Source organism: Siphateles boraxobius, unplaced genomic scaffold, assembly GCF_051911475.1.
Source record: "Siphateles boraxobius isolate OS27281-9 unplaced genomic scaffold, OSU_SipBor_1 22, whole genome shotgun sequence".
NCBI classification, from domain to species: Eukaryota; Metazoa; Chordata; class Actinopteri; order Cypriniformes; family Leuciscidae; genus Siphateles; species Siphateles boraxobius.
The window spans coordinates 29,230,351-29,255,674 of NW_027508833.1; the positions used below are offsets into that span (position 1 = coordinate 29,230,351).

The 25,324-nt window shown below is 38.3% G+C and overlaps 1 protein-coding gene across 3 annotated transcripts in view; it reads left to right on the top strand.

Annotated features, from left to right (window-relative positions):
- Nucleotides 1–25,324, top strand: part of b3gnt2b (UDP-GlcNAc:betaGal beta-1,3-N-acetylglucosaminyltransferase 2b) — a 37,558-nt gene that overhangs the window by 6,758 nt on the left and 5,476 nt on the right. The window contains exons 1-2 of one of the 3 annotated variants that reach the window (XM_077239520.1): nt 2,356–2,450; nt 15,483–15,614. The gene's annotated coding sequence lies outside the window, so the exon portion shown is untranslated. Of the gene's footprint in view, nt 1–2,355; nt 2,601–15,482; nt 15,615–25,324 lie in introns of those variants that run through there. The other 2 variants (XM_077239522.1, XM_077239521.1) reach the window with 2 other exon arrangements.

Genomic DNA, 25,324 nt, shown 5'->3' on the forward strand with positions numbered 1-25,324 from the left:
TTCAGTTCCTCTCATCTACCCTTTTAACATAGCAAAACAGTGCAGTATATCTATGGTTTTAATCATCTCTCTGTTGTGGGAGTCCCACAGTGTGTGGGAATGTTTTACTGAGACACCCTTTCAGATTTGAGCAAAATGTAAATTAAGGGCCTTTTGATAGATCACTGGTGTGGATGTTTTTGAGTCTATGATCCCTGTCTGGTCCATGTGCATACCACATGCTATAACCAATTCAGTCTTTGCATAACTATGGATCTAAGGTTGCTGCTAGCATGGCTGGCATGCAAACAAGCTAGAAATGATGCAGCAGACATAACTGACAGATGTTAAGAGGCATTCTTAGTCTATGTTATTCTGTGGTCTAGAGTCTATATATGGAAGTCTATTTTTAACTCAGAGGGGTGAAAAAAGGGGTTGGTCTTCAGTCTCCATTTCACATTCGTATAGCGTAGTGTCCAAAAGTCTGAAACCTCATTGAAGATCTGAGATTTAAAAAGTTTAGGATTTTGAAAAATTATAAAGAAACTTGAATAAGAAATATTTAGGATTCTGCACTATTTCTGGGTCACTAATCAAATCAAATTGATCTTGTGAGGTGTGACACTTGCAGAACTGAAGCACAAAATGCTCTTTGGATCATCTCAAATCAAGCTTGAGAATATGATCAAGTTTTGTGCAAAATTGTGGAGTGATTAGGGTATTCAATTTAAAATAACTGTTTTCTATTTTAATGTATTGTAAAATGTAATGTATTCCTGTGATGACATAAGTTGAATTTTCAGCAGCATAACTTTTACAGCAACCATTATAGTCTTCAGTTTGACATGATCCTTCAGATAGTTTATGCTGGTTTTGGTGCTAAAGAAGGAGTTCTTATTATTTTCATTAATGAAACAGTTTTTTTTTAAATCAGGGTTCTTTAATGAAAGTAAAACAGAGCATTTATTTAAAATAAAAATATTTTGTAATATTATAAATGTAATTGCTGAATACTTTCTAGTTGCACTAACCCCATAGTTTGGAACAGTCGTGTATTTTGTAATAGAAATGTAAATATGTATAAGTTGCACTATAGTTGTATCAGAGTGTTTTAATTAAATTGAAGAGAAACAATGTATAGATCTGGTTTGCTGGCCATACAGAAAGGTTTTGCATTCAAGATTGCTGAAAAAACAGGTAGGGTGGAGCAGGAATGCCTTAAGGATTATCGGATGGAATGAGCTAAGGGCTGTTTATACTTTCTCAACGTTGTGATTGGTTGAGTCATATGATGCTCCTCCTGAAACCGCTGTGAAGAACTTACAACTTACTCACAGACAGACAAAGCCCCACCTGTGTATTCTGATGACAACTAAACAAACCAATCAGGACAACTTCCTCAGCTCACGCCCTTCTAACACATGAGACATCTTATTTTGAAAGGATAAACTTACTTGTAAACTTTAATATGAACTAATAGAAAAGAAAGAATAATAAACATGAACAGATACTTTTTGTGTGAAGACAGCAGGTGGCAGCATGAACAACTTTGGTGAGCAAACAATGGAAACTGAGATTTATTTTAAAAAAACATGACTTATTTACCCCCTGTGACGGACAGCAGAGTCATAACATCTGACCTTAGGCTACTTCAGCCAACTTGGTGCAGTGAATTCAGCAGAGCCCTGTGAATTTCAACACATCCCTGGTAAAAAAGAAACTGGTTAGCTGGATCTGGTATTCCATCCTGGTTGGGGTAGTTAGATGAGTTTTGGGGGTGGCAGTGAAAAACCAAATTAACAGCTCATTAGGCTACTCGCTGTTAGCCCAGCAAACACAGAACGTTCCCCTAACGTTCCCGAATGGTCCCATGAGGTTATTTTTTTGGGAACCAAACAAGAACGTTATAGGAACGTTCCATGTAGGTTATTTTTAGGTTCCATTTTTATAACGTAAGGAAAACGTTCCGGGAACGTTCCCCTAACGTTAAGGGAAAGTTCTAGGAACGTTCTGGGAACCAAAAACTAACGTTCCCAGAACCTAAATTTGTTTGCTGGGAGAAAATCCAGTTTGTTTAGCTCTACCAACAAAGTTTTGAATAACTAGACACCTGCAAGTTCCAAAACACTAAGTAGCCTATTTTACTACCTTTTACACTCTACATTATTCGCCAGAATTTAACCCTGACCTTTAGCCTCCTGAACCCCGAACAAATCAACCTTTTAGTTGGCTTTAAGAAACCCTTTCCAGGTAAAGCAAACACTAGGTAATCAAGTTTTCATTTCAGTGATGAACAGAACTCTGTAAACAAAGTGAATGTTTGGTAAATAGTGCGGTAAACATTGAGTAAGGTTTTTACCCCGCCCTGTGCTTTTTACACTGTCTGAAATGGGAGGAGTGGATGCATCATGGACAGATCTGGAGACAGGCAGGATGTGAACACGCTCTTTCACAGCTGGAGGAGCTGAAAGGTAATTATGAATTTTACAAAGATAAAGCCTGAAGGGTTGAATTCAATCAGTTCGGTGTCCGCTGTGTCATAGCAAGATGTCTGAAGACTGTGTGTTTCGGTTATAACTTTCATGTTGTGTAAGGAGCGCGAGACTTTCCTCCGCGTGCGGGTGAGTTTTGGACGTTAGCAAGTCCGCTAAAACATCTTTGTTTAAATAAAGGTTTGAGCAGTTTCAATTTACAAATACTGTTTCTGAGTAAGTTAAAGTGTCTGTGGGCTTGTTTTCAGCATTTCCCGGTTAAAAGTAAAGTTCGCTTGGTTGCGTTTGGCGTCACCTGGGGAGCCAACGTTACAATCACATAGCCTATTGCATAACGTTAAGTTGGTTAAAAACTAGTAAACATCTTCGGGAAATGCAAGCATCGTGTAAGCTGGGTCAGAGAAATAACTAGCCTACTCCAAAAAAATTCTAAATTTAGTCGTTGACAGGGTGCATGTCCGTGGAAACCCGTACAGTGTAGGTTTGTTTTGTACACACATATCATTATTAGATGTCAAATCAAATTAGGTTTAATAGTAGTTCATAATAATGGATATCATTTGTTCCCTGTTATCCATTTTAAATTTTAATTGTGATTTGCTTGAATCCTCGTTAGCTTGTAGCCCACTTGTGATCTTTAGCAGGTTGTGACCTGCCTAATCGTGTCTGTGGTATGAATTTACTTTCACAGTTGGTATGCCTAACCGTTGGTTTAGCACAGCTCACTGTGTTCATTGTATGAACTTCTAAATGCATCATTTAATCTCATAACTATCTCCCTTGCTTTTTTTTTTACCCAAAAACTTTTCACAGTTGTAGCCTACTTGTATGGTATGCTCCTTGTTTGTATGTGGTTTGCATTGTATAACTCCTGCACGCTATGGAAGCTTATGTGTAGCAATATTCAATTTGAAATGTAATATGCAAAATGATGATGCAATATGTAAAATGACAATGCAATATGTAAAATGGCAATGCATTTCAGGGGCGTGATCGGCTCGGAATGCATTTTCAAATTGCACATTGAATTTTGCTACATTCTTGCGGGACATTTAAATGACAATGCAATCGCAAGTGTCTTAACTGTGAGTCTAAATGCAATTAAGAAAAATAACATTTAAAATATCATTTTGCTACAGTTTTTGCTTGAACATTTTAAACAGATCTAATAATTTCTTGAATACATTTTCATTTTAATTTTGCAACTTATAAAGCGTTAAAATATGTATTCAATTTACATATTAAAACATATGTATGAAATGGCAAATGTAAATTATATAATTGAATTATCATTTTCATTTTGCACCAAACGTTGCACAAATGTAATGGAAAATGTAAATTTAAATACAGAAATGCATTGCCATTTTACATATTGCATTGTCATTTTACATATTGCATTATCATTTTGCATATTACATTTCAAATTGAATATTGCTACACATAAGCTTCCATAGCACGCAGTCAGTTGGAGAGTGAATCAGACTGTCAGTTCATAGTTTTAGGGAAACAATGTCGGCTTTTCAATTAAATGACCTCTAAACTCTTCCAGTTTTGTTCTTCCCCTCTATAAACCCTGCACTGAGAGGAATTCATAACACTTGATTGTCGCTTTCTGTTTCCATAAAAGTCTATTTGTTGTTACAGTTTTCAGTTAAAAGTAGTTTTTTTTTTAATGACATTAAGTGTTTGCTTTCATCAGTAGCCTAATATAAATGTATTCAGACTGTGCCCTGAAGAGGCAAAAAAATAAATAAAAGGGCAGACAAAGATTAAATCAGTGGCCACTTCCAGGAACATTTCTTTAGATCGGGCCGGTTATATAAACATAGCCATGTTAAGACAGTGTCTTATGTCTAGTGTGACCCACTATCAGTTAGTCAGGGGCAGTCAGTTTTACTTTTCGGTATTAAATAGGCTAATCTATGTTTTTATGTAACTGATTTAAAAAAGCTATGAACAGTCTTAAAGAAGAAAAAAAAGGTGTCTATCTAATGCCGAGTTCAGACTGCATGATTTTCAAAATAATTGTGTCACTAGCCAGGTTTCCATCCAAGGGTTTTTTGCGAAAAAAGGTTTAGCGCATCAAAATGTTTACCGATATAGCTGATGGAAATGCCAATTACCGATATTTTTTTGCAAATGTCGACACAATCCTTTTCCGTTTAACTTTAGCGCATAAATTCTATGTCGCGAAATACTAGTTTGGAAACACTTTTTGTCGAGAAAAGGGGCTTTAACGCAAATAAATGTGGTGTCACATGATACTTTCATCACGTGCAAGATGCAGTCGTCACAACAAAAACCATGGCCGGTTGTTTTACTAACCCCGAAAGTTTCGCCCATCACTCTATACTCGGCGCAGGTTGCCAGCTTGTACAGGGCAATGGCAATCCGCTTTAGTGTCGAAACCGGTGGTCGGTGGCAGTGGCGTAACTTTGCTTTTAAAAGTGGTGGACACCGCACAACTCGTTTTGCTATTTGTTTATTTAATAACCGACTTTACTTGGGGACTCTTTCGTTTTGAATTGTTCTGTTTACAAGTAGCAATTTCAAGCTTTCTATATATTTCTCAGGTCTGTGCAAGTAGGCCTACATTATACGCTGAGTTTCGGTTCATTTATGGGACGAGAGTCCAGTTCACGCGCCAGCGCCTCCGTGATATTTTATTTAACCTTTATTTAACCAGGAGAGTCAGCAGTAGTACAAACACATAGGTACAGACAAATAACACAGAAGACTAAAGCTAACATTTCATATAAGCATTTAAAATAAAGTTTACAGTCTAAGAGCATTTATCCTACATTAAGGCATCTGCCTCTAAGTCTTTCATTTTGGATTTAAAAGCATTTAGCGAGATTAACTCAATGAGTTTCAAGTCCTCTTGCAAAGTAGCCTATTTCATGCTGAAGGTGAAGAATACAGAAATGCCTTCTTTCCCATTTCTGTATGGGCCTTGATGATCTCTTTTCTACTATATTTACTTCTTATTTATTGCAATTGGTTGATGAAACATTGATTAAAATTAAGATACAATTAATAAAAAACGAAATTCACTTTAAAGAAAGGCTTTGTGCTTTCTGTTTGAGGTCTCTTTGAAAGTTTTAAAGTCGCTTTCAGAGCGGTCATGTCCGTAACAGAGAACTGTCACGTCCGTAACATGGTTTTTTTCCTCATAAATGCGAACACGAAAAATTAAATAAAAATAATATTTTATGTTCTATGGAGGCTGACCATTCTTCATCGGGTTAGTATTAGGCTACTTTTGTTTTGCGCAGTAAAAAATATATTTTGCCACCTAAAAGTTAAAGATTTTGTGTCATGTCTCATGTGTATTGCTCTCATATTAAATATAAAACGCATGTGTAGACTGATATTTTTCTAATGTCTGGACTCCTTTATTAAGGGAGTATGGATATATAAACAGACGTTTCAGTATTAAATGCATTTTCAGAGAATTTATATTTCAAGTTTTGAAAGCAAATGTCACGTCCATAGCGCTGGAATTGCCCAATTTTAAAGAATTTATCCTCAACCAGTTTTTTTGTGTAGTGTAATATCGAGCTGGCAAAAAGTTGCAAAAAAAAAAAAAACTTTCTGTAAAGTGTCTCCACAACTTCCTCCCAAAACGCCTTATTGTGTGGTCTCTCCCAGACCCTTGAGCTTCGTTGCATTTAAAGGGTAGTTACTTCGAGCCCTATCAGATGAGCAACTGCTTCATTCTGCCATCGTCTTCTGATATTTCGGACACTTGCAATTATTTGTGTGAAATTGAAATGACAGTAAGCTGGCAAATTTCAATTAACTGCCTGAATACTCTCTCCATTTTTTTTTTGTTTGTTTGTTTTTGGTTTGTTTGTTTGGTGTTGGGGGTGCTGACTGGAACCTCAAAAGGTAGAATTTGCGATAAAAAATGTAGGCCTATGGAAACGGCTCAAGGGCACTTTTTTTTGCGATACACCAAAACATATGCGACAAATCACTTTCGGCATTCGTGACGTCATCACGCACACAATCTTATCGGTAAAAGGCCAATTGAATGGAAACAGTCTGGAGACGGAAAATTTCGTAATGTTTTTTTTCGCATATTCACTTTGTCGATAACATAACAGCGCAAAAAGTGGATGGAAACGAGGCTACTGTTGTTTTCACACTGCGTGACTATCTGGGGTAACATTCAGTTGCTGGTGTGTTCACACTGCACGATGGATCGGCGACAGGAGGTTTCACACGGCATGACTTTACAAAAGAAAGAATCGCCGACAACTTCTCCCTGGTCCGCAAACTACGTTTCACAACCAAACAAACGCGAGAAGTGATAAGGAAATAACGGAAGATCACGCGTGCGTGAGACCGGAGTTCTCGCGCGACACTGATTTGTTATTAAAAATGATAGCCTACAAGAAGATTGCGATCCAAATTGTCTGTGCGCTGATTTGCAGCGAAAATGAGAAAAATAAACCGTTTATGCAGGAGGAAATGGTTGGGAAGACGAGGGGAGCAAGGACTGTGTTTTGCAAAGAGTTGGGGGTAAATAAATAATTTTGGAAATGTCCTGCTGTTGCTGCTGGTCATGCAAATGTTTGTGCTTTGTTTCTGTTTGATATAATTGTAAATATAGGCGTATGTATTAAAATACTGATATTCTGGTCTATAACTCCTCCCTGAACACCCTGCTGTCCTGTATCTTGCTCTCTCATTGGCTGTCGGTCATCTCCGATGAAAAGTGTTCTGACTGAAAACTACACACAGCAGGATTGTAAATCGCCGACAGGTCCAGATATTTAGCATGCCAAATATCTCACGGGCGTCTGCGACTCATCGGCGATTCTCTCAGATCGCGTTTTTGCTCATTCACACTGCGTGATTGTCACTCGCGTGAACGAGCACCGATTGGCCTGTGATTTCGGGCATTTGTCTGCGATTTCTAAACCTGTCGGCGAGCCAAAATCGGGGCTAAAATCGTGCAGTCTAAACTCGGCATTACTTGGGAGTACTCGAAAGTGAAAGCAGTGGCCTATTATAAAAATTATTGCAAGTCTTATAGTCTATAATATATATATAGGTACCTGTCTATGCCACAGACCTATGCCTAGTCCCAGTGTAAAGGCGTTCACACAAAAGACGATAACTATAAAAGATAATGAAGATCTAGTTCTAAAATTGTTCTCAGTGTTAAAGAATAGCAGAGGCCACACCACAGCTATAAGGAAAACGACACCGAGAAACTATATCGCTGGAATCAGATTCAGAATGATTTTCCCAGCTGATGAACGATAGAAACAAAGACAGCCAATCAGAATCATTCCTGCTATAACGAACTCAAGCATTTAAAGCAACAGACGAGCACGTGCTTAGAATAAACAGAATTATATCGTCTGCTGGTGTGGACACTATTATAGTTATTCTTTGTATTTGCTGTTGGTGTGAATCGGCCTTAAGGTCTGGTTTTACAGACAGGGCTTAGATTAAGCCAGGTTTATGTCTTAATTTAATTAGGGTATTAAGTAGCTTTTATAAATGTGCCTTAGAAAATAACATTACTGATGTGCATCTTGAGACAAAACAATGGCGCTGACGTCTTTCAAAATATGTCAGTGCAAGTTGCTTTCAGTTAAAATAGCTCAAACATGCATTTTAGTAAAAAGTATGTTTTAATTAATATAAAATGATATACTTATGTACTTGTTTTATTGATCAAGTATTTGAAAGGAAACATTAGGGGGAAAAACTATCCCTAAATCATTTACTTGTTTACTCATAACATTACATATTTTTCCTGTTGTAGTATCTTAATAGTTTCCCCCTCACATAGTATTTGCTTGTGTTTTGTGGTCACAGGAGCCCTGAGCAAAAGCTTCTTAACTGACATTTAGGCATCCCACATTTAAATTTCTTGGGTGAATATCCCTTGAATTGCATGACACATCCACACAATAATGGTAACCATTTACATCGTGTCCCTCTAAGGGATTTTAACTCTGAGTCTGGCGTCAGAATGAGGTTCATTCCTACCTGGTTTTCACTATAGTGTGTAAAACGTTAACTTCATTATAGGGAGATTGCATGCTCTCAGGGAATGTATTCATCAAGTCTGTGCTTGAGCTTAGCACAACCATCATACTAGGCCTTTTAGGCTACAGCAGTTCATTTGGACTTTAACTTTTGTTTTGAGAGGTAAGACTGAAATGGTTTCTGTGACTCTAAAAAAAAAGTTAGAAGTAATTAAGTATTACTTCTAGGAGCCCGTTTTTCTCTTCTTGTGCTTCTGAAATTGTGCATGGTGAGGAGGAGGGGTAGGAGGACCAAGTATAGTTTGCGTCAGTGGGTTTTTTGACTAACTAGGGAAAATCCCTAGGAGTTTTTTACTCATTGTAATGACTCAATCACAATCAGAAAGAGCTTTATTGCCAAGTGTGCTTGCACACACAAGGAATTTTCCTTGGTACTGAAGCTTCCAGTGCACATATACAAATACAGATACAACAAGAAACATAGTAATATAAATTCTACAAATAAAATTGTAAATGTATGAAAATACTCTAAAAATATATGGTCACAGTTGGGTTTTGTCAGAATAAATATTTACAGATTATGAACATATTTACAGTATTTTGTATAGTATGAATAAATATAAATATCACCTGACTTTTAAGATATTGCACTAAACAGTGGGAGTATTGCACTTACAGGCATATGCCTTGGGAGATATGTTAACTGTTCAGAAGGGAAATGGCCTGTGGGAAGAAACTGTTCCTGTGCCGAGATGTTCTTGTGGGCAGTGATCTGAGTAGGAAGGAATGCCCTTCAAGGTACGCTTGTGCCTCCAAGATGTTAGCCTGTCTCATTCTACCTGTTTTTAAACCTAAGCATTTCGAAGGCAACATACAGGATGTGATCAAAGTGTAGTGGCTTATCTTATGAGAAAAACCTGCAAGCATGCAGTCAGTTTCACAAGGACTGTTGGCGGGGGTGGGTGGGGGACCTTCCTGGTGGCGTTCCTCGGATGTGTTTTTAAGATCCTTCACACTTTCATGTACTTTTGTTTTGGTCGCATGTGTTCCATTTAGCTGCCACATGGGAAATACTCCACCCAATTCCTGACAATTAGCTTCAGTGATGGAGAATTCATCCTCTTCCAGGAAATCTGCTCTGAAGTGACTTCACATATTAGACTGTTAAAACCTCTTAACCTTCAGTGCGCCGGCGCACTGACTCGTTTTGTTTATTTAGTTCAAATTTACTATAAGATTTAATGTTATACCTTGACAAACTATACATCGTTAAAAAGATATAATACTCAAGATTCAGTATTTGACCACTATTGTATTCTGAGAAACTTATAGTGACAGTTATGTCTTAATTTGTGTCAGGAGTTATGAATTGGAAAAATGAGTCGATACCTTTAATATGAATTATGAGCGTCAGCTGGTCCATTCATAAAAAACACTCCAAGCTGTCGTCATGACAGCGATTCACAAAACATCGTCCCTCAGGGCTTTAGCTCAAAAATGTGCAGACTTGGAGAAATATTGATATATTCTCATAGATTCACATCATATTTCTATAGACAGGAATAATATTTATTGAATTTATACCCAAATGCGTCGATGTAATCATTATGATCGCTTCTTACTGAGACGTGCTGTGTTTTCAATTCATACCAATAGCCTGAGGGCGCTATATGCACAATAACAGTCCATATATGGATCATGAAGAAGACCCATAGTCATGTGACATTCCAGGACGTCACTGATACAGAAAGTAGCTGACAGAGATCGCTGTAACATGCAGATAAAGATGTTTTGAAGACAATAAACATGATTGCAATGATATTTGAGTTACCTGTGTTCTTCAAGCCATGCCAGGTATTTCATAATAATAGATTATATTTATAATGTAATGCTAATCGATATAGATTTCATCATCGTGCAGAACACTATAAATAATAAATTTTCTGTCGGATTTTTTTTTTATCTGAAGCCAAATTAGATCACAGAAGATTATTTAAAACACTCAACTTGCGTTATAAAGTAAGTTTGGAGCACAAACATGGTTTTAATCTCATAAATGGTCGTGTATTGATGGTGTGCTAAGCTAACATGCTAGCTAGCCCAGGTGCACCTTCCACCAGCAGTTATTGTTTTATGATTTTTTTCTAAATAGGAATGCTTACTGAAATGTTTCAGTGCATTTGATACCAGTTTCAAATATTTAGTGAGAACTTTGATAAAAGAAATTAGGGTTTGAAACCCTATGAATAGCCTGTGAATAGCCAGTCGTTAGTAGCTATAATGCAGACAAAAGAAATGCATATTCAGAGCCATAACCAGTCTGGAGAGGTGTAAATGTGTGCAGGGGAGACTCACACTGAATGGGGCTCGTTTGCACCACAAAATAATAGACAATAGACTGAATAGATGACTCAGAAGATGACTAAACATCAGTTTGCATTTTAGTCTAATCAAAATAAAGTAATTTGACATGATCTTGAAAAACATTTAACTAAATACAGAGTTTTAGACTTATCATTTTCAGATTTTAAATATAAAATGGTCACACATATGGCTTTAGCTGCAGTGCATTTCTAGATTGCTCCAGGGCCAACTTCAATTTTATTTTTATGAAGATGTTTCATAAAAACAAATTTCTAATAACTTTACAAAATTTTGAAGCTATTTAAACATTTTTTTTCATTATGACAATAATTAATTCTACATTTACAATAAACCACTAGGTGTCAGCTTTCAAATTAGATCATACTTGTGCTTTTAGTGCAAAGGGTTCATGAACTGTATCTGTTTCAGTTTGGGTATGCCATTTCTGGGGATTTTTCAAAAGTGGCCTTGAAGGTTAACGGGTTAAAGGGGAGATCATGTTTTTTTTATGTTGCCAAGCTGTGTATGTGAAAGATGAGCCCAAGTCATTTTTATTCTCATTTCTTCCTTCATACACTATTATTCAAAAGTTTGAATGTTTTTTATATATTTCAAACTATCTTGGATAAATGTATTAGAACTGTCTATAAAGACAAGTAAAAACTGTTATTTTGAGGTTTCTTTAATCCTGAAAAAAAATTGTGGTTTCCACAAAACTATTATGGTTGCTGAAAATTCAGCTGTACCATCACATGAATAAATTACATTTTAAAATGTATTAAAAACAGTTTTAAAATTGTAAAAAATATTTCATAATATTGCTGTATTTACTGTATGTTTAATTGATTAAATGCAGCCTTGTTGAGCAAAAGAGATTCAAAACACCCTTTCAAAAACATTAAAATAAATCTTCCAACCTCAAACTTCTGAATAGTAGTGTAGGTCTTATTTTGGGACATTCTTTGTGTTGAGGAAAATGTAGTCATTTGGACCCTGGTTTTTCATGTCATTAGCTGGGTTACCATCCAAACGTGAGCCAAATCTTTTCAAAGTTCGTAAAAAAAACAAAAAAAAAACAAATGCGAATTACCTGCGTTTCCATCAAGTTGTTTGAGCTGATGACTGTGATTATAGGTATTTGGTAACCTAGTAACCAACAGTAAATAAAACCCCATCAACGGAAACGTGTTCACTACGTCAGAATTTATTTGGCAAATGCATTTCCATCTCCCATTATTCGCATTAAATCTTTTTCGCACAAGTAAAATACCACCTCAGGGGAGCGTGTAAACGTTTTTGCGATTTAAGGGATTTGTTTCTGAAATTTGCCTTTTCCATCACTAGATTCTGCGATACTTCAAAATGCGAATAAATTATTAATTTTTTTCTATCCATCTTTTTGAGTTGATGTGTTCGTGATCAATTACCAAGGGTGTTTGATCACTATACACATGAGTTTGCAAACCTTCCCTTCTTAATATTGATTTAATCCACAAGAAAAACGAAATTTACAGGCACCATGCAGCTGAGCCAAGATGGCCGGTTTGCTTTTTGTTTGGCCCCAAACATTTTTATTCATGTGTGACATTAATCTCCTAAAATGTCAGTAGACTGGAAGTCATACACAGAGATTATCATCAGTGAGTGGGTGAATAATAGACAGTGCTTCTAAACTACTGGAGCTGAATATAGTTTGCTCTGTTCTCAATTTATACACGCATGCACATGTCACATGTTGTTCCTGGTTTCATGTTTATTACTTGGTGGGTCATATGTGTGATCGTAATAATTTGTCAAAATAACTGTCAAATTAGTCGGATGCCAATATGGACAGGAAAGGTAGCGTGATATCTCTTAATCTTCAAAAACCATTAACCATATGCAAGGTTAAAGGCACCCAGACTACATTTAGACACCGGTTCACTTGCAGTGAAGGTAAACTTGGTTTGAGAAATATACACACACACATAGATAGATGTCTATAGTTCATTTATGTAAGTGAGGATAGCAAAACTGTGACATGTTATACCCAAAAAATCTTCACACAGTGGACTACCAGTAAAATGTATAAACATTTGGGAACAAAAATTATTCAGAAACTTTGACCTGACCATGTTTTGCTTAAGTGTTTTGTTCAAAATAGCCCCACCCTAACACAGAAGCATAATTAGGGTCTCTACCTGCAAACTGAAGCATTGAGAACTTTGTAAGTGTACAGAGAGTTTAATAAGAAGATACTTTATAAAGACAGTACACTTCGCCTATACAAGCAGGAGCCATCTATGGAAAACAGCTACGTGAGCTGAACTGTGACTGGTTGAGACCGTTTTCCAAAGATGGCTCCAGATGTGAATCTGTCCCGCCTGCTGATACCCGTCCAAAAATAGATATAGAATCAGGTGCCGCTACTCATCCTATGAGACCAGTATGTAAAACAGACAAGCAAACACGCATGCAAACAAACATTTACCAAAAATACATACTGGAATATAACAATACTCTTAAAGCAACATTTTGTAGTTTTTCAACCTTCATAATATACTTCCAAGACTCTTGAGATGGTACATCGACTTACAATAGGTTGAATGACACGTCTGCCATAGCCTGACAGTGTCTGTATAGCTTTTACTGGCACTACATAACTTCGGGGTTCGGGTAGTAACCCGAGCACAAAAAGAACTACAAAATTCGACTGTTTTACGGCATACCTCACTTCCCCCACCACCCCCCACTTCCTCAAATTCTGACGTCAGAGCACAACTAGCGTTTGTTTACCGCCTGTATGTTGTCATGGCCGAAGCGGCTAGTAAAACGAAGAAGGCAAAGGTTTTGTCGGAGGAGACTAGAAAGAGAAAAAGGGAGGGAGACAAAATAAAAGGCCGGATGAGGATCAATATTGTTCTAGCGCTCGCTGGCGTGAGCTAAAGGAGGAGGAGGGGTGCCCGACCGATGCTGACCTGGCCGTCATGCTGTTGGACTAGTAAATGTATTGCTTGCATACTATCTCTATTTTTTTGAATTTGTTGTCTGCCTGGACATGTTACGGAATCCGTCTGGTCCTCCATTTATCTTCATGATAGTCATGTTTGTTTGTTTATTTTTCGGGTGAAAGTGTCTTGCCTCTGGCTATAATGCAAATCGAATTTTAAAATTTGCAGATTCATCTATGGTAGCTTGGTATTATAATATTGATGATATATGGCTATTACCTACCACACAAAATTGAATTCAATTAGCATCTCCATTATGTAAAACACTAGCCAATAGGCTACTATAATGACGCTGGCTTGTAAACGTGAGCTACGCAATCTTTTAGCGTTTAAAATAAAACCCATGAAATTATATTCATATGACATGCTGAAATGTATGCCAATGTACCTGGGATGATGACATTTCACACGCAACGCTGGGAGTCTGCCCAAGACGTGAGAGCTCAAGACGGTATCGGCTTGTCAACAAATGCATGTGTATCCCCTGGTGTAACCATGACCGATTTTACGACAGTAGTAGAAGACAGTACTGTTTCCCAACTGTAGGGGGACCCCGAGAGCAAAAACTACATAGTGTTGCTTTAATGCCAAATGCATATGCAGTAGCATCGCATTATATATACCACCCATGTTGTATAGTCCTATTTTTAATTGCCGTTGACTAGCTGCTATGGTTGCTACTGTGGATTTTATGCACCGTTGCTTAAGTGCCTTAATTAACAATCAGCTGGTGGTAAACCAACAAGTTAGTCGTATATTGGGGTTGGTTTTACAAATCAGGAAAATTCTTGAAATTCAAAAGAACAGTAAATGCATTGTCTGTTCACTTTTTACATTCCAGCTGGAGTTAAACAGTTTGTAAAGGGCTTGTGAATGGATCTGTCTGAGTGTTTAGTCTGTTGATGTGTGGCACGGAGAGATTCAGTTCATTGTTTACTCAGGGAATGTAGTGTTAATTATTAATAAGAGACTTCACCTCCTGGGGATGCTTCCAACTTTCCGTTTCTCTCTGACCGTAGGTGCACTAAGTAGTAGCAAATTTACTGAATGCCTGGATTGCAGCTCTTCCACAATAAGTGCCCTCAAAAGTATTTTTTTGCCCTGCAGGGCATCTTTTAACAAGAAATTGTAAATTTACTGAACTTCAGCTTCCCTGACGTTGCCTTTGTTTGCTTAAGAAAAGTTATTTTAAATGTGTCTTATTGCATAATAGAATGACAATGTTGTAGTCAATGTATGCTTTTTTGCACACACACACACACACACAAAATGTCTGGAGGGGATATGTTTTAATGACCCTACAAGTTTGATTAAGCCATCAAATTATATATAATTTATCTTTTTTTATTTTGCATGATTATATATATATATATATATATATATATATATATATATATATATATATCTTTTGTGAAAAGGAACACGTACACCTTCAGTCTCTCAGAGATGAAACTGATATTTTTCTCTCTATTGATCAATTCAAGAAATGCCAACAAATACTTGCCCAGGTCAGACTACCTGAACTAATCCTTGTGTGTGAACAGACCGTGTTTACTCTTGCTGTTTCAGGCTCTGATGTTCCATGTAACCTACGGTAACCATTATTACAGCAGCAGCAAAACATGTCTGTTCTTCTTTCTCCTCAGATATGGATTTCTTTCCCACATCATCCTTGTTTATGTGGTTTGCTCTGCCTGTTTGTCAGGATGGGCTAAAAACAATTGCTTCCAGCTGAGCACCGTACACCTGGACCCTCCACCGTCTCAACCTGTGCACAGGTAAGCTTGTACACACTTTGCCCCCAAAGTAATTTCTCTTGAGAAGCAATCATTTTGATTGTATCAATTGTACAATCGATTGATTTCATCATGGTTTTCACTTGTCCATTGCTGATACTTTGAGAGCAAGGCATCTGATGTTGATATTTATATAATAGAATACAATTTAATGACCATAAATGACGAGTTCTGTATATTGACATTTTAAGTTTTCTTGTATACAATATTTAATCATAATTCATTTAACATGAGAAACGGGCATTTTAAATGCTTCATGTTTTTATTCAGAAATATGAAACCAAGGAAATTGGAATTATGCATTTAAGACGAAATGTACAGATAATTGTTTTCTCGTTGAAAATAAATGGCTCTCTGTCACTGACAGGGACATATGTAGTCTTTAAATCACCACTGATCCCAGAGGCCAGCTGGCCCATGAGGCCACTCTAAATTTAGTCCTTTATCCCATACGTGTAAAACTAGACTACCCCTGCACTTGGATACAGCGCTGTTCCATAGGCGAAACTGGGCCTTTTACTAGCATCCCTTAGAGAGTTACGGTGTGGGGTGTACAAAGAATAAGAGAAGACTGAAAGCAAAATAGGCTAAGGTAGAGCAGGAAGAGAAAAAGAGAATGGGAATGTAAGCTAAACTGAAGAATGTGAAGTTGAAAAAATGAGAGAAGCCATGTGCAACAGAGCCAAAAGGGTTGCTCGGAGACAAAAGCAACGAAACAAGAGAAAGAGTGACTGAGGAGATGGTGAAAGAGAAGCAACAGGTGGATCGGGAAAGGGGCATTCACATAATAAATGGAGGAAGAATTGAGAATTAACCTTTAAGTGTGAATTGTCAGTTTAATGAAATTTAAAACTCTTAAAAACATTTTTTTTTGTCTAAAGACAGTTAACCAAGGCATCCCAAATAAAGTGTTATTTATAAACTAGTGCGTTAACTCTCATATAGAGTTAAACAAAGAGGTTCACTACGTTTAATTTTAGCTTGAAGGTCTAAAATTTTAATTTTAGCTTGAAGGTCTAAAATTTAAAAACAGCCTAGCTTGAAATGGGGTACTTCCTTAAAGTAACTGATGTCTTTGTTTCTACTAAGTTTGTCTTCTCAACTTACAGGGTCTTATGAAGTCATCTACAGTTGACATTTAGACTTATTAGCATGTAGTACTCAAGAATTTAGTTGCAAAAATTCACACACGCATGCAAACAAACTCTGAAGCAATGCATGTAGTCATCTAACAGAATTAACTTTGTGGTTATTTGCGTCACTTTTCTGTGGCATGTGGTTAAGTAGAAACTTGTTGAAACTGTCAGTAAACTGTTCTGGTGAAAGAGAATCTATCCTAGGAAATGAAAACCGTAAGGCAAGAAATAAATTGAAACCGAAAACTTTGCAGTTTCCTGCAGTTGACCCAGAAATCATCTTGTGAGGTGTCTGTAATTAATTATACATTTAAGAGTGCATGGCAGGGTTTACTGGATGCAGTGCAAGCTACGATGTCTGATAAACAAACAAATTACTCTCTTCAGTGGTGTAGTCTAGTTTTTGCTAGTGAGTATACTGTGAAAATAATCCCCCCCCATTTTTCTGTTCTGTCATGACAACTCTCGGAGTGATTGGCATGGTAATGGGTATGACAATATTGTATGTTTGGTCTTGGCAGAATAAATCTGCTACACTGCTGCTACTGCTTGTGTAGGTTAGGTTATTGTTGTTGTTGTTGCTGCTGCAGTAGAGCAAGTAAGGGACTCGCTTTTGCCAATACATACACGACATGCTGCTGTGAGGAAGTAAGACATGCTGCTGCTGTACAATATGGTGTACATGAATTACCCGTAGCAGATCTATACAGGTGGATCTGGGGAAGGTTGAGGGTTTCTGAAAGCGTGCAGCACTGCTAAGGCAAATGCTACCCAAGTATTTGAAGGTTGAGCAGCTAGCTCATTGGCTACTGATACGGCAGGAACCAATCAGCTGCGCCCTATAGATAAGTGATTATGAACAGGTGAGTAAAATGACCTATTAGCCTACACCATCTAGAGTTTCATGCCAGAACTTTGTATTTCTGTCATCACAACTCTTGGAGTGATTGGCATGGTAATGGGCATGACAATGTTGTAAGTTTTGTCTTGGTGGAATAGATCTGCTGCTGCTGCTGTAGGTTATTGCTGCGGCAGAGCAAGTACGGGACTTGCTCCTGCCAATACATAGACGACACGCTGCTGTGAGCAAGTAAGACATGCTGCTGCTGTACAATATAGCATACATGAATTACCCCACAACAGAGCAAGTGACATGATATTTGACAATACAAGCCGAGTGTACTGTCCATCAGAAAATCCCCCACCTCCTGCAGATCTACCGACAAAACGTATGTGCTGCTGATCCGAAGAGCCATAGAAACACATGTATGCTAGCTATGTGTGCCTGGCCCTTTAGTTTTGAGTATGAGAAATGGGGCATATGCTTGGTCTTTGCGGAGTAGATCTGCCTACGCAGTATTCCCCCAAGCAGCTATAGTCGTTAAACATAGGGCTGGGTATCGTTAAAAAATTTGTGAGCGATACTTTTTCGAAACCAGTTTTAACAACATTACATTGCCTCAAAAAAATTTTGGTTTTATTTATTTTTTTATTTGACTTTTTTTACACTCCTATTTTGAGTCTGTTAAAAAGCACCAGTGCTAAAGTTTTCTATGTATTTTAATAATTTAACTATGTATTCTTTACTTCAATAAGCTTGTTGTTTCTGCCTTAAATTAATGCCTTGTTAAACAATGAAACTGAATGACAATTTCATTGAAATGCATTACTTGCACACAGTCACCTCTGATTACAGATCCCTCTGAACTGTAATTTAGACGCATGCATTTTGTAAAGCTGCTTTGAAACAATATGTATTGTGAAAAATGCTATACAAATAAATGTGATTTTGAATTAAATTAAATATAGGCTACTGGGGGGCGGGATAAGCTTGCGCTCCTATAGAGAGAAATGCACTTTTTATTTGAATTAAACCAAACTATTTGTTTTTAATTGGTTCGTTTTAAAAAGTAGACATTTCAAGCTTATATAGGCCTAATTCTCACATCTGTGAGACAAGTATCCTATATTTAAGGTTAATTTGTGACACGCTCCAGTTCTTGCAGGTGAAGACGGATCAACTTTCTGCTCTCAAATTGATTAGGTGCGCTGTTAAGTGCTTCATCATACTAGTCATGTTGCCGGTCTTGGCAGCAATTATCTTGAATTGCATCGCGCACTGCTGGCATCGAGTCTGGTGAAACGTAGCTACACTTTTGATCTTTTCCACATTTTCCATCTATGTGGGTTGTGACGCTTACACACTACAGCCTCACGTGCAAACCACCTTCTCTTTGGGCAACCGCGTAAACTAGTGTTTTTCCACAACAGCCAATCATGCTGCATACTTATTGGCTCACTAACGTTGACGAGATTAACCCTTTAGGTATAAAAAATTTGGTACTGAACGACTCGAGGAATGGGCAACTTCGGTCCTGGAGGGCCACTGTCCTGCAGAGTTTAGTTCCAACCCTAATTAAACACACCTGAAAAAGGCAATCAATGTTTTCATGATTACTAGATGGATACAGGCAGGCAAGTTTTTATCAGGGCTGAAGCTAAATTCTGCAGGACAGTGGACTTCCAGGACCGAAGTTGCCTATCCCTGCTCTGTAGTATAGAGGCAATTTGGTCGGTACCTAAAAAGTATCAAACTCGATACCCAGCCCTAGTTAGACATGTGGGCTGCTATGTAGAGCATATAAGGTGCCTGAATTATCTCGCAGTGTAGCCCTATGTGTACTAATGTACCCTGGGTATCGAGTAGTTTGGGCTGTAAGGCTTGGCCCTAGTGGCCTATTAGATTGTATGCCTGGGCCTGCTTTGCCGAATGGCTTCACTCTATTGGCCTGTGACTGTGCGCCTGGGCTACCACACCGAATGGCTAAACTCTAGTGGCCTATGACTATGTGTGCCTGAGCCAAAACCTCAAACGTATCCAATTAGAACGCGCATTATGTGTGGCTTTAACAAATAGTAACACGTTGCAGGCTAATAGAGATGAGAAAAGAAACCCCCCCCCACAACCACCTGAGCAAGTAGTATGATGATTTAGCATCATTTGATCGCCATTGTCAAACCCTCTATACCCCTCTGAGAGTAAGCTGTGCGCGCCTTGCTGGCGCTTCTCGCTGGAACTTTTTGTTTGTTTGTTTTGAACGCTGTGTTTCGCGTCTACCGTGTCATCTCCTTCCCTGCTGAACTGGACGTTTGCTTGGACTTTATTATTGTCATTTCCCTGTGGATTTTACTGTGGAAATAATGTGGACACTGACAACTTTCCAACTCATCACTGGCACTCATCCAACTCTCATGAGTCCAACTGTCTGCCGATCTTCGCGCTACTCCACTACCTTCTACGTAGGTGGCCGGTGAGTCTTCACTCCCTCGCTTATCGTGGACAATTTTTATAAATGGTTGGTTACTTCCTGTCATTCTATTTATCTGATACGGTAGCCGTGTTGATCGTGCATAATTAGCGCCAAGAGTGTTGTTGCTTTCTTGCAAGAGAAGTTTGTTCTTCAATTGCCAATGATGTCGTGTTGTTTCTACATGTCCGCGGTCTAATTATGCATACTGCTCGCAACGTCCCAGTCCTTGCACTGCTTAGAGTCTTAACTCTGGCCTTTTTATTCTGCTGTCATACCCATGGTGCTTAACCACTCGCTACTCCAACTGCGTTGCATGAAATCTCATCCTCGTCTCGACGCTACTTTATACAGGCCCTGCACGGAGCTTAGGATTTCTAGGCGACCGCGCTAGGTCCATCGCTCCTGTCGGCACCATCTCTCATTGCGTTGCCCGTTGTCTTCAGCATTTCCTTCCATCTAGTCGAACCGCTCGGTAGGGCTGTGCGATATTGAAGAAAAATTCGATATCCTGCTAAATAATGCAATATGATATTTCTTTTTCTAAAATCTATTTAAATTGTATTTAAAAAATGATATAACCAACATATGTTTTACATTGTTTTAGTGATTCTTTCTTTTCCCCGAAATACTGCTGTTCACTTTCAGAAGCTGTAATGTTGCATAACACAAATCAGACATTTTAACAATGTAAACAAACAGATGATGATAATAATAATAAAAATATCACCAACACTTTGCTCCACTTGGTATAGTTAGGCCTACATCAACCTGAAAACATGAACATTCAAGGAAACAAAAACACTTGAAACAGTGGAGTTACTACTTTGCTCTCTTTTTGTTTTTTGTTTTATTTTTGCTTGCTTGGTCACATTTCAGCATTCATGCTAAAATTGTTAGATTTTTGGACAAGAAAACCAGCATGTCCTCTTTGCTTGGTTCCAGAGATGCACGTTGACATGTAACTACATTGAAAGACTTTTCAGCACATCAGGCAGAGGGTGTGCTAGTGGCAGGCACACAAAGATACTTTGGCGCCAGCTTGCTTAAGTGGGGAAAATGTACCCTATGAATTCCACACCATGCCAAAGGGTCCTGCTCACTGTAGATTTTGGGGATCAGAATGTCTGTTAAATTCTGCTTCAATGATTGCATGGTCAGGGGATTCAGAGGGAGATGCAGATGTGACTGAGGTCTGTAAGAGGCTTCCTAAAGAGTTTGTACCTGTGGCTGTGTCACTTTGACTCGACTGAGTCCCTGACTCAGCACCTGCTGATGATGTGATGTCAACAGCTGGTTGCGCCTCCTAGAAAATAATTATTAATAAAGTACGGAGGCACTAATAAGCTCAAATCATTCTTGCCATTTAAAATATTCTTACCTTCTGAATTGCCTTCATTTCTGATATTACCCTTGAACTAATTGCTGCCCGTTTTTCCTTAGAAATTTAGTCTTTTTTTTTTAACATTTGATCTAAAAAAGTGGCAATGTTCAGAAGAGTTTGGATTGCGGGATACTAATATTTTTCCCCCATGTAGCCCAGCACTTTGGTTTTAATTGAGTGTAAGCTCTGTGTCTTCCTCATCAACAGCAAGGCTTTGTGTGTTCAGTAAATGAAGAACTGACAGTAGATAGGAAATGCTCACGTAGTCTTCCCCAGACAGAGCATCTGTAAACTCTTGAAGTGGCTTCAATGCCACCATGATGGCTTAGGCTGAAAAGCGTCTGTGTGGACATGGTATTAATAAATATGAGATATAATTAGTGTTTTTTTTAAAATCTTTATTATTATATGTTAAAATAACTGATTAAAAATACTGAAATGAAAACGTAACACTTACCAATGGCAAGGTGCAGTCTGTGCCCGAAGCACTGTAGTAGGGGCCAACCATTTATTTCCGCAGGTTTGATCATATTGGTTGCGTTGTCTGTGGTAAAACACACTAGACGCACCTCATTCAAATTCCAACCAGACAAAGGTCTGTTGTACACGCAAAATGTTCGGCATCTCTCAGTTCCAACATGACATGGTCGAGAGTATGCTCTTACATTTGGGGGATAGCAGTGTCTGAAAAATAGACAAACGGTACAACATTCCCTCTCTGTCCTATGATATTCGTCAGGTGCACAAAACCTGGTTTACCGGCTGTGGCGATCGGAACCATATCCTTTGCCAGATAGCGTGTAATGGCCTCTGTTATCTCTCCTTATCACATTCAAAGCATTCCATGGTCTTGCCCCCAAATATATTTCTGATCTCATCTATACCTAATCCCCAGTTCGCACACTTAGATCTTCCGATACTGGTCTGTTGACGATTCATTGGCAAAAACTATCATCGTTTAGTGGAAGGGCTTTTTGTACCGCTGCCCCAACTCTTTGGAATTCTATTCCCCAACAAATGCGTGACCTTTCATCATTACACGGATATCAAAACCCACCTTAAAGGGTTAGTTCGCCCATTTAAGACATGAAGTTGTATGCAATCATTACCAGCACTATAGTGTATACACACTGACCCACTCTGTTGTCACCCCCCTGGTCCGAGTTCTGACCGCTGGAAGTTTTTGAATGAAGTAATCCCGGGCTACTTTCTGGGGCCACAAAAATGTGCGTTTTTACGTGAAAAAAAGATTTGCGTTTCAAAGCTTGATTAATTTAACACAAAAAAAAACACGCCGGGCAAAATTCATACCTCAGTTTTAATGCGGCACTATTTTCCTTCCGTTTCTATCAATCCGGGCTGCTGTCAATGCCAACAGTGCGCACGTGACGATCAGCTCTTCCATAGTGTTTACACAATCGATCGACAACAAGGTAAAAAATATTAAATTAACAATGGTGCGAACTTGTAAATTCCCAGGCTGTGACAGCAAGGATGTGCCGGGATCAAAGTTCAAATTTCATCGTTTTCCTGTATCAAATATGAATATGAGACAGCTTTGGCTGGTTGCCATCGGCTACTCAGCGGGAGCTAAATTATCTCGAATAAAGGATTTTCGTGTGTGTAGTGCTCACTTCAGCGAAGACGATTACATCTCCAACCAAGGAGGAAAAGGAAAAAACATGATTTTAAAGAGTTTTGCTGTACCAGTACCACGGGTAAGCTCTATTTACTAACTTTATGATCCCATGTCTAAACTGTACGGTAAACAAGATGATGTTTAGACTCCATTATAAAACACGTGAAAAGATGTGTAAAAAAAAAATATATATATATTGTTACAATTTGCTGTGAAAAATATTTGATTGAACACACCATTTGTCATTCATCCTGCCTCTTGCTACAGCTGTGGTGGGCCCAGCATCAGATTGGACAACTTCTCTGTCCTCTCGCTCTCTCTTCCCGTTCTTTGTCCATCTGCTCAAGTTCGGCATCGGTATACTCCGGTTCATAAAGATATCCCTTTGTCGTTGAGTTAAAATTACTGTCTTCATCTGATCCGTCTGACACTGTGCTAAAATTAGTTTCATCATCTGAAGTTTCGTAGTCGGACATGTTGTCGGCGAGTCGCGCTATCAACAGCTAATCGTCACGTGCGCACTGTTGACATTGACAGCAGCGCGGATTGATAGAAACGGAAGGAAAATAGTGCCGCATTAAAACTGAGGTATGAATTTTGCCCGGCGTGTTTTTTTTTGTGTTAAATTAATCAAGCTTTGAAACGCAAATGCTTGATTTGAAGCATTTGCGTACGAGTTCTGAAAACGTCAGAACTCGGACCAGGGGGGTGACAACAGAGTGGGTCAGTGTGTATACACTATAGTGCTGGTAAGGATTGCATACAACTTCATGTCTTAAATGGGCGGACTAACCCTTTAAAACATATCTTTTTGCTACTTGTTTTCCTGACCCCTGACTCTGATTGATTTGTTTATGTACCTTTATCTATTATGTTATCCATCTGTCATGTTTATTTGTACTTTAATGTAAAGCGACCTTAAGTTTTCTGAAAGGCGCTTTATAAAATTATTATTATTACTCCCATTTAATTAATAATTTCTAATTAATTCATTACATTTATATAGCGCTTTTCTAAGTACTCAAAGCGCTTTACAAATGGAAATGGGAATCTCCTCAACCACCACCAATGTGCAGTATTCACCTGGATGATGTGACAGCAGCCATATTGCGCCAGAACGCCCACCACACACCAGCTTACTGGTGGAGAGGAGACCGTGATGAAGCCAATCAGTATATGGGGATGATTTGGAGGCCATGATGGGCAGAGGCCAATGAACAAATTGGGATTTTTATGACCACAGAGTGTTGGACCTCGGTTTAACGTCTCATCCAAAGGACGGTTTATTTGTAAATGTGGGGTCATTTGGACGACGGATGAATGATGGAATGACTAACGTTTATTCAGCTTAAACAAGCCCGAACATGCATGAGTAAATGAAAACATCAGCTTTGAAAAGTGTTGTTGGAAGTTGGAAAATAAATTAATGAGCCCCAGTTAAATGCTGTTTTCTCATGAACATTTTCTCATGTCCACCATGCTTAGTCGCAGTAACCTTACGTAAAAGGTTTGCTGCTGCTGTATCTTAATGCATATCTCTGCTGTTGTATGGCTAGTATTTTACTTCTGCATCAAATGCAAGATTGTAACACCTTTACTAAACAAATAAGGCATTGTTCGATATTTTGTAGATTAAGCAAAGGTTAATATTTAAACACTAATGCCCATCCCAGTTCTGGAACCCAGAGTTCCCAAAATTTAGTGATGGTGCTTAATGCATATGCTGTATAGCGGTGTCCATCAAACAAATAGAAATGTACCCCGAACATTAGGTTTACAAGTGATTATTTTACAATATTTGGAAAATAACTCAAATATTTGAGCTGATATTCTATTATATCTATTATCTGAGTTACACTGCTAATGCGTGACTACTTAATCATTGCATGGGACAGATATGAAATGCCAACAACACAATTTGAGAGTGAATCCCACATGTCTTTCCTGAACTTCACAGCATGCAACCGACTGTCTGTCCTCACCACAGCATGAACACTTATTCAATGAATGACATATAGTCGCTAGAGCATACAAACTGCTCGCTCATCTCAGCCTGTGCGATCTCAGAGTGCCGCTACATCAATGAGCTGTGCAAACTTCAATGAGACTCCTATTTATACTCTTGTTGTTAAGCAAATACTTCTGTGTTCAAAGTAGTGAGGGATTCTGACTGATAATAAACGCCTCTGATGGCCACCACTCATGATACAGCATTACTGTGGTGC